Raw genomic sequence first — 9,620 nt, 5'->3', positions numbered from 1 at the left:
GAGCCCTCTCCAGCCCAAGGAGACTGGCAGGTGACCCAGGAAAGTGTGCACTGTGTCCCCTCGACTCCCGCTCACCCCCAGCCACTGAACAGGAGGGTCTCTTCTCTTGCAGACCCTGGGTTCAGGGTCAGGAGCTGAGACCCCCAGATTAGACGACCCTGACTCTGCCCCTTAGCAGCTATGGTAGCTGACCTCTCCGAGTCTAATGAGGATCATCACGGCCTCTATAGCTCCATCTTATGGTCAAGATTTATAGAATAATCCATCCAAGGTGCTTGTGGAGGGAAGGGGCTCACGGGACGATGCCTGCTCAGATCAGAATTGTGCCTGTTATCCTTGACTGTCTATCACCTGTCCATGCCTCCTGTCGTCCGCATGCTAAGCAGGGGCTCTTTTCCGAGCCCCCACCCTCACCCCGACTGGGCAGGTCCCCTGCGTATGCCAGCTTTGCACCCCAGCGTTGGCCTTCCCAGCACTTTGCACACTCATGGTGAATTAATTATGTGGGTGGAGCGCTGCCCTCCAGACGCAGTCTTGAGCCCTTGGGGACTGTGGCTATTTCATTCGCCGCGATAGCCCTAGTGCCTGGCACAGGGCTTGGCATGACGAGGATTCTAGGAAAGGCTTGTGGAATGAATGAATGGGTACTTGAATGAATGAATGGGTAATTGAATGAATGAATGGGTACTTGAATGAATGGATGGATGAGCGAGAAGGTGTTTTTGCCGTCAGCCTGAGAATGTATCTTTAAGAGCAGAGTTCATAGACTTGGGAAGCCTCTGATCTGAATGTCAGCCCTGTCCTTGACTTGCCAGGTGACCAGGAGCAAGACCTTGCTTCTTCTTGAGCCCCAGTTTCCTCATCTGTGAAACGAGGCTAACACGCCTTCAGAGTGGCGAGGAAGACAGCGGGGGGGGGGGGGGGGGGGGGGGGGGGAATAACTCAGATATGGTGCACCTGACACGTAGTGAGTGCTCAGAAGCGCTGCCTGTAATAATAATAGCCGTCGTTATTGTTGATGTTTTTCGTGAAACACCAGGGAGTTTTCTCTACACTTTATCTCCAGACCTCCTGGACTGACCCCCTCTCCTTGACCGCTGGAGAAGTCAGGAATGGCTGATAAAAGCTTCCATTCATTCATGAACACGGTGAATCAATAAGTTTTCTGAGTGTCCCCTGGGTGCTGGGCCCAGGGCTGGATGCTGGTGGCCCGGGACAGAAAGGAGGGCCCTGCACCGGAGGGGGTGGGTAGGGAGGGACCAGCAGGTCAGTCCTCTGCACAAAGGAAGTGGCTGAGGCTCCCTGCCTGAATCTCGTCCTCCCCCAGCCCCCATGGCCCATCCATCTGTGTCCTTTTCCTGTGGCTTTTTCGTCCCAGCCTGGGCAGGGGGCTCTGTGCCCCCAGCCCACCTGCAAGCCATTTCCTGCCCTCCTGTCATCTCCTTCCTTCGATCCTTTTTGTGGAGGCACTTCTGGAAGCTTCTGGACCCTTGGCAACCTCCTTCCCCGGGCGGGGCCTGGCCTGCTGACCCCCACCGGGGCTGGGCCAAAGCGGGCTCCTCATGGGAGACAGATGGGTCATGGTGTTACCCGTTCACTCGCAGTCTCCAGGCCTGTGCGGGGGCCCACAGAGTGAACAAGACAGTCGTGGTCCCTGTCCTCGGGGAGCTCTCAGCCCAAAGGGGTAGCAGCCCTTCCCACACCAAGGGAATCCCCCCCAGAGCTCCCACAGCAGGAGTGGTCCAAGTATCCAAGCAAGGAACACCGAGCTGGGAGTCGGGGGCTCTGGGGAGCACCTTTGCTTCTGAGCCTCGGTTCCGCATGCGGGCCGTGGCTCGGCTGGAGACACAGGACGGCGCGCTGTCCAAGCTCGAAGGCCACAAGAGGTCAGGGAGTGCCTGGCCTCGCCAGAATGGACTTCCTGGGCACAGGAAGGGGTCCCTGGCCCCAGCAGGGAGGCAGGGTGGAGGCCGGAGGTGGAGGGAGCCCAGGTACGAAGACAGATGGAGGTGCATCTTTGGTCAGAGAGGGAACAGGGCCTTGGCCTCTGCCCTTCCCCTGGCTCAGGGCGGGAGCTGCCCTGATGCTCGCGGGGGCGGGGCTGACATTTATTGAGCACACACCATCTGCTAGGCACGCTGGGCTGAGCTACTGACAGCAGGCACAAATCTGTGGACTCCCCACTCTGGTCCTATGAGGCAGGTGCACATTATTCTCCCATTTTACAGATGAGCAAATTGAGGCACAGAGAGCTGAAAGCTACCCAGGGCCCTGCGGTTGGTAAGTGGTAGGGCTGGGTTTTGAACTGGGTTTTACTTGACTTCAGTACCGCCCCCGCCCCATACTGTTCAGTCCCTTGGTGGATGACTAGGGGGCGGGGCTTCAGGCATCAGGATCCTGGGCTCACCTCTGCTGGGTCAGGAGGGGGACCGGCCCTTTCCATGTCCTGCCTCAGTAGTTTCAGCTGGGTGGCCGGGAAGTTCTCACCTTCGGGAGAGTAGAGGCCCACCTTCCTGGGGAGTCCTTCAGAGGGCAGCGGGTGTGGACTGAATGTAGCCTCCTGTCTGTAGTCCCCACCCACCAGGGGCCCCTGGCCACTTTTCACTTATTCCCGCATTCATTCATTCGTTCATTCATTCATTCACTCAGGCGTCAGAACACACAGGTACAACAAGAGAGGCGTCTGTCCTTAGGGAACTTTCCGAAGAGCTGAGGTGACACAAGTGAACGTGTGAATGAAGGAGTCCAGGGGACGAAGGCACAGGGGTGAACGTGGCCTGGGTTGGCAGCGGGGGGCTGGGGGGGGGCTCTGGAGGAGGTGACATCTGAGCTGAGACCTGAAGGATCAGTCAGAAGCCTGGAAGGCCAGAGGACAAGGGCTTCAGGAAGAGCAAATGCAAAGGTCTGGAGGGCGGTAGGCAAACCAGTGCTAGGGGTAGAAAGCGGGGGAGTGGGGGGGACAGAGTGACCAGATGTGGCAGAGGACTCACGTGTGGGCTGGTGCTGGGAGCCCAGGGTCCCATGCCCTTGTGGGTGCAGCGTGGAGCCGTTGGGGGCCAGTCCCGGCCCAGTCACATCCTTTAAAGTCTGTGGGCTTCCCTGCGGCTGCACTGAGTACAGGGGGCGGCGGGGCGGGGCAGGGATGAGGGGAGACGGAGACAGGGAGGCCCTGAAGAGGCTGATGTGTGGGGAGAGGTGGCGAGGCTGGACTCGGGGGGGTGGCTGTGGGGAGGGAGAGGGGTAGACTTGCTTAGGATTGGGTGCGGGCATGGGGGCGGGGAGGTCAAAGAGGAACCTGAGTTTGGGGACCTTTACTTTCCAGCGCGGGGAGCCCCGGGACAGAGGGACGGCCTGAGGTTGGGGTGAGTGGCACAACCCCGGGGCACCGCCCTACTCAGAACCCCCCCTCCGCCCCCCGCCGCTGCCCAGCGACCCGCAGTCTCTCACTGCTGCCTGCACCCCCCCCCCCCGCAACCTCATTGTCTTGTGATTGATGAAGACCCCCCGTGCGGTGTTTGTTCAGCTGTCCAGACCCCCCCGGGGCTGGCTGCACGTCTGTCCCTGTGCATCTGTCCATCTCAGAGAGGACGAAACCTAAGGAGCAAGAGTGGGGGCCCCGAGGCAGAGTGGAAACCCACCGGGGTTTGGAGCCGCGCCCCCCTCGCTCTGCTTTGCCGGGGATGACTCATCCCGGGAAGCGGACAGTCCAGACCAAGGCTTTGATCCTCTGCTGGCTACAGGCGGCGTAGCCCCCAGACCGTGGTGTTCATCCAGGACAGCTCCCCTTGGGGCCCAAGGAGGGCAGTTTTGGGGGTCAGGGCTGACCGTGAGCCACCGGCTGAGCTGTGGGGACCCAGGACTGGGAAGACAGCACCCTGCCCCCTTCTCCTCCATGGCCTGACTCAGAGATGGCCCCACCACCCACCCACCGCCCCTACTTTGCTCTCCTCCCTCACCCCTTTTTGTCCCACAAGCCCTCCCTTTAAGTCTTTTCCGTCAGTCCACTCAGCCCTTCTGTCTGCCTCCCCAGACCAGCCCCCCCATCATCTCTTGCCTGCACGTCCAACCTGCCTCCCTGCTCTTACCCTTGCCCCTGTGGTCCCTTCTGCTCAGGGCAGCCAGAATGATCTTTCTGGAAGTGCTTCTGAATGTGTCCCCCCTCGGCCTAAAACCGGCTGTGGCTTCCCATTACCCTCAGTACGACCTTGCAACTAACACAAACCCAGGATGGCGCGACCCGCGGCGACCTCTGTCCCTCCCTCCCTCCGTGCTACTTCCTGTAGATCTCTGCTTGTGAAACTGAGGATTTTTCAGTTGTTCTAATCAGTCCTGTTTTACTCTCACCCCCTGGACCTTTGCACCTGCCACCGTGCCCTTCGCCGGGAGCAACGCCACAGCCTCTGCCTGGCTGACTCTGATTCAAGCGTTGGGTCTCAGGTGAGACCTCTTTTCCTTTTCTGCCCTCTCCCCCTAACAGCAGACTGGGTCAGGGGCCTCCTCCAGGCTCCCACGGACCTCGGACTTCCCCGATCGCAGCCCTGACCACCCTGGACAGGGCCTCTCCTTCAGTGCCTGTCCATGCCCAGCATACAGTAGGTGTCCGGGAGAAGGTTCAAGGTCGGGGAGGAGGACTACTGGGTTGCAGGGCTGAAACGGGCCCTGCTCAGGCCTCCTGGCTATGTATGGCAGGGTGTGGGGGGGGGGGCAATTATCACAGCAAATGTAATCTGCTGGTTGCTGGGCTCCAGCATAGTCCCATGGAAGATTCTGCCCCACTGCCGCAGAAGAGGCAGCTGGAGGTCACCGAGAGGGCTCTGCCCACAGAATAAGAACACTGGTGATGATCCGTGCCCTGGCTCAGGGCCACACCTGCTTGACCTCCTGTACCTTTATCGTCCCCAGTTGACAGATGAGGAAACTGAGACTCTGCAGGGCACAGTGACTTGCCCAAGGTCCTTCAGCCATGCCAGAGCTGGGACGGGAACTTGGGATTGCGGCTGCACATGTCACCGACTACCACTGGGCCAGTGACGGGCGCTTCTCCCGGACTCAGCAGGCCTGGGTTCTTCGTCCGCGCAATGGACCTCCCGAGAGCCCGGACTCCTTCTCAGGGGGGTTGTGAAACCAGCATGCTGCAGGTTAAGGCAGGGACAGGTGCGGGTTCCAGAAGAGGAGGGTCAAAGAGGGGCAGTGATGTGGCCGTGGTCACCGAGCATGGCGAGGGGGTGGGGGTGGGGGGATTCGTATCAGCCTCTGAACCCAAGGCAAGTGGCATCCGGTGAGATTTTCTCCATTAAGCTCCGCTGTGAGCCTTGGTGGCAGCAAGGGCACCGGGCACTGGTCTGCAGCCTGGCCTGGCCCCGTGGGAAGAGCCCTGGGCAGGGAGTCCAAGTCAGGCTCTGGCATGGCCTCTCTGTGCCCCTGGCCCATCGTGCCCCTCTCTGCCCTGGGTGGGCCACCCATGGTTTGCTTGGGATGGAGGCAATCGACGTGACATTACTGAATCCCCATAACCATCCCGCGAGGCTGCCTGTCTTATTATTTCACTGTTCTCCACGAGGCCGGGAGACGTGAGGTGACCCACCCAAGGTCACTCAGCCGGGGGAGTGGCAGGGCAGGAACCTGGTTTTTCAGTTTACGGCCATACAGTCGGTGCACGCATTTGCATCGCAGAATGTGACGGGTGTTGGCATCTATACGCACCCACAAGACGGTGAGCATAGCCGCCATCCTCCAAAAGTTTTCTTGCGTCCCTTCGTGGGACCTTCTGGCCCCCGATGTCCCAAGGCCACCACCGAGCTGCTTTCCGTCGACAGGTTAGTTTGCGTTTTCTAGAATGTTCTATAAATGGAACCATCCAGTATGCATTCTTTGTTGCCTGGCTGCTCTCCCCCGGCGTCGTGACCTTGAGATTCCTCCACGTTGTTGAGTGTATCGAGCGTTCATTTCTTCTTACTGCTCAGAGGCGTTCTATGTGTGGATGTACCACAAACTTTCGAGCCGGGTGCCTGTTGATGGGTTGTTTCCAATTTTGCCCGTCACAAATAAAGCTCCTCTGAAGACTCATGCATAAATCTTTGCATGAACCCAAGTTTCCACTGCGCTGGGATAAATGCCTAGAGGGAGCGGCCAGGTCCCAAGGTAAGTGTACGTTTCAATCTCTAAAAGCCGCCCGAATGTTCTCCACAGTGGTTGAACCACTTTACATTCCCGAGGACCGGGGGAGGAGGGTCCCATAGCGGGATGGGGACTGGAACAGAGGCCTGCCCAGCTCCAGAGCCCCTGTCCCGTCACTGCTGGCCCTCGCTCGGAGCTGGCCTTGTTCCCTGGGCTGCCTCGCTGGAGAAGGAGCCAACAGACAGCAGGGGCTGAGATGCTCTCCACCCACAGGCGCCCTCCCTGCCCTGCCCACTGGCATCAGCCACCCCCTCCCCTGTAGGTCTGGCTTCCTCTCTGAGCAGAGCGGATGCCTTCCGGGGGGGGGGGGGCCCAGAAGCTCCTGGAGGGCAGGGCAGCCCCCCCCCCCCAGTAGGTGTCAGGGGAATGCCAGTGTGTCTGGGGGAGCAGGGCTGGACCCTCTGTGGACCCTGTCTCTGGCTTGTTGAGGAAGCCCGGGTCTCCCAGGCCAGTGACAAAGGCTTCTGGTGGGGGGGGGGGGGTTGGGGGGTGCTGAGGATTTTATTGGGCTCCTTACCTAGCCTGTGGGTGAGGTGTGTGTGTGTGTGTGTGTGTGTGTGTGTTGGTAAAGGGCTGTCCCTTTGAGCTCTGAGAGAGGAGAAAGAAAGAAGCCATCAGAACCTTGGCAGAGGGGGAGACACAGAGGGACGGAGCCCCAGACCAGAGAGAGAGAGAGAGAGAGAGGCAGCCAAACCCAAGAGGGGCGCACTCCCCCTCCAGACCCCGGGGAGGTGGGAAGAAGGCGGGGAGGGGTGCGCGAGGGGAGCGCGCGAACCCTTCATTAAAAATGAAACCCCCGAGCCCGGCCCGCAGCGGCCGAGGAGCCGGGCTGCCGGCAGCCTCCCTCTCGCAGGAGCACAGAGGCCCGCGCCGGCTCCAGCCGCCCGCGGCCGACCTCACGCGTCCTCAAAGCCAGCCTGTCCCACTTCCCCCGCCGGTTGCTACAGCAACTGAGCTCTGAGTAATCAGCTGCACGGTGACCTTTCTTCCCCCGGAGAGAGGGAGGGAGGGAGGGAGCGCTCGGGAGGGAGGGCGGAGGGAGGAGGGAGGGACGAGGGAGAGGAGGAGGGAGGGGAGGGAGAGAGGAGAACAGAGGGAGAAAGATGAAGAGGAGGAGGGGGAGAGGATGGAGGAGAGAGAGGAGAGAGAGAGAGAGGGGGAAAGGTGGAGGAGGAGGGAGGAGGGGGAGGAGGGGGAGGGAGGAGGGAGGCTGAGCGGCCGGTCAAAGCAGTAAAAACACTCCAGCTGGGGTCTGGGGGCTTTCGGGATGGAGCTGGCAGGCAGGAGCGGGAGAGAGGAGGGGCAGCCGGGGCCGCGGTGATGGGGGAGGGGGAAGCCCGGGGACTGGGGGTGGGGGAAGGTGGAGGGTGCTGACCTGGATGCTCCCCCCACCTGCCCCCCCCCCCACTGGCCCTCCAGCCGCGGTGTGGTCTCTCCCAAGTCTGGGGGGATTGTGAGAGAATGGTGAGTCCCCGCTTGCGCTCTGGCGCAAAAGATACCCTCTCCCAGCAGTCTGGACTCCCCCATTCCCCAGATGGGAAAACTGAGGGCAGCAAGCTGGTTTACAGTTTCAGGACTGGGGCACTTGACCCCTGTGACACCCCTTTCCCCCTAAGTGCTTCCGACGAGGGGGCAAACTGCAGCTGGGGTGGGGGGGTGGGGGGAGAGGGGGAGTCCTCCACCACTCCCAGGGCCCCCACTGCCCAGCTCTCTGGCCTCAGTTTCCCCTTTGTAAGGCAGGGGCCCCGAGGGGGTTGGTGCTTACTGCCCGGGGAGACCGCACTTCCTGAGGAGGGTCTATGGAGCCTCTACACCCAGGTATTGATTTGAAATTCTCTCAACCCAGCAGAAGCAAGGCGGGGAAGATGTGAGATCCAGGGAGGGTGTGAGCGGAAGGAGCCAGGGAAGGAGTGGGTGCAGGCGGGAGCCCCCGGGGGTCGGGACGCCACCGTGGGAGGGCGTGGAACCCTCCTGGTACCTGCTCTCCTGCCCGCCTCGCGGGATCCTCCCCAGATCGGCAGCCCTGGGCCAGCACCGGGCCCATCACCCGCCTGGCCCTGGGGACCCGCCAGCCGCCTGTTTATGAAGCAAGCCAGTCCTGGAGTCACAGCCGCGCCCACGGAATGGGGGAGGGGTGACAGATGGCGGAGGTGCCATTTTAACCAGAGTCTGCAGCAGTTGGGGAAGGGGAGGGGGGAACCCGGGGTTGGGGGAGGCTGGGACCCTGCATCGTTGCTCCCTCAGGGCCCCTCTGCATCTCCTCTCCACCTGGGCACCTCCCCCAAGCTCAGGTCTGAGAGGCCACCTGACCCAACAGCCCGGTCACGTGGGCCGCCCAAACTCCCATGGACTCTATGGGTGCCCCTTGGGGCTGCGAGGTGTTGGGGGGGTCCTCTGGGAGGCCGGGGCGACAGTGATAATCTCTTAAGGCTCGGCCGCCCACGAGGAGAGCCCTGTGACCTCCCAGCACGTAACAAGGACAGGACCGCGGACCAGGAAACACCAGGGGCTGGCAAGGGGTAGTGGGCAGGAGGGATCTGGGGCCGACTGAAGGCCCCAGAGGCCAACCTTTAGCTCCAGGCTTCGGCTGGAGCACTCAGGGCGGATGGGGAGCGAAGCGTGGGAGGGGTCTGTGTTCTTATCCCAGCCCAGCACTCAGACCCTCTCTGGACCTCAGCATTTGCATCTCCAGCAGTGAAGGGTGCTGGCCTCACCCACCTGGCTAGGAGGCAAAGCGCTGGTGACAGGGAAGCAATGGAACGCCTACAGGTAACCGGGAAGCCTGTCTTCTACAGGTGAGGACAGCAAGGCCCAGAGAGGCCAGGGTGCTTGCCCGGGGTCACCGAGCTGCTGATGGGAAGCCCTGTGCCCTGGGTTGTCCAGGACGAGGTGCATGTGAAACAGAGGTGGGTCACAGCCTGCTGCTCTGGCTGGGGGCCTGCCGCTCCCCTGGGACTCTTGGGTCCCTCGAACGTCCCTGTTCCAGAAACCTCCACGCACCCAGACCTTTGTTGAATAAAGGACACTCATTCTACGAGCCCTGTGGTTGGTCTTTTGGCTCCAGGGTAGAGATAACAACAAGAGTGGCTAGGTCTCCCTGATCACAGCCTGGGCCCCCCCACCCCCCCGCGCTGGGCTGAGCACCCACGTGTATCTTGCCACGGACCCCCCCTAGGTACCCCAGGAGATGGGTGCGCCTATCAGCCTTGTTTTCAGATGGGAAAAGTGAGGCTCGGGGGCGTGCAGTGACCTGCCTCGGGCTCCACAGCACTGAGTGCCAGAGCTGGGATCAGAATCCACATCTTGACCTCAGAAATGGCCTCTTAACTTCCAGCCCATATCAGTCAGGCTTGACCAGACTCAGGGGACTGAGGATGTTTGCAGTGTTGGACTTCGCTGTGAACAGAATCCCCTGAGCCCCTATTAGAAAATGTTGCTAGAGG

The 9,620-nt window shown here is 61.0% G+C and overlaps 2 long non-coding RNA genes across 5 annotated transcripts; both read left to right on the top strand.

Moving 5' to 3' along the window:
• Positions 1-939: 939 nt before the first annotated feature.
• On the top strand, positions 940-3,089 carry LOC111557551. The gene is made up of 3 exons (XR_002737690.2): positions 940-1,148; positions 2,229-2,280; positions 2,650-3,089. It is a non-coding gene; the product is annotated as an uncharacterized LOC111557551 (long non-coding RNA).
• Positions 3,090-3,182: 93 nt separating this feature from the next.
• On the top strand, positions 3,183-9,214 carry LOC109494001. 4 transcript variants are annotated; one of them, XR_006588742.1, is made up of 3 exons: positions 3,183-4,437; positions 4,903-6,141; positions 7,914-9,214. It is a non-coding gene; the product is annotated as an uncharacterized LOC109494001 (long non-coding RNA). The 4 variants fall into 4 exon arrangements; XR_006588744.1 differs by having other exon boundaries at positions 3,183-5,816; positions 5,964-6,141; XR_006588743.1 differs by having other exon boundaries at positions 3,183-6,141; positions 7,918-9,214.
• Positions 9,215-9,620: the final 406 nt, after the last annotated feature.

Source organism: Felis catus, chromosome D4, assembly GCF_018350175.1.
Source record: "Felis catus isolate Fca126 chromosome D4, F.catus_Fca126_mat1.0, whole genome shotgun sequence".
Classification (NCBI taxonomy): Eukaryota; Metazoa; Chordata; class Mammalia; order Carnivora; family Felidae; genus Felis; species Felis catus.
Note: the sequence above shows the minus strand (reverse complement) of the source record. Positions and strands in the feature narration are given on the sequence as shown.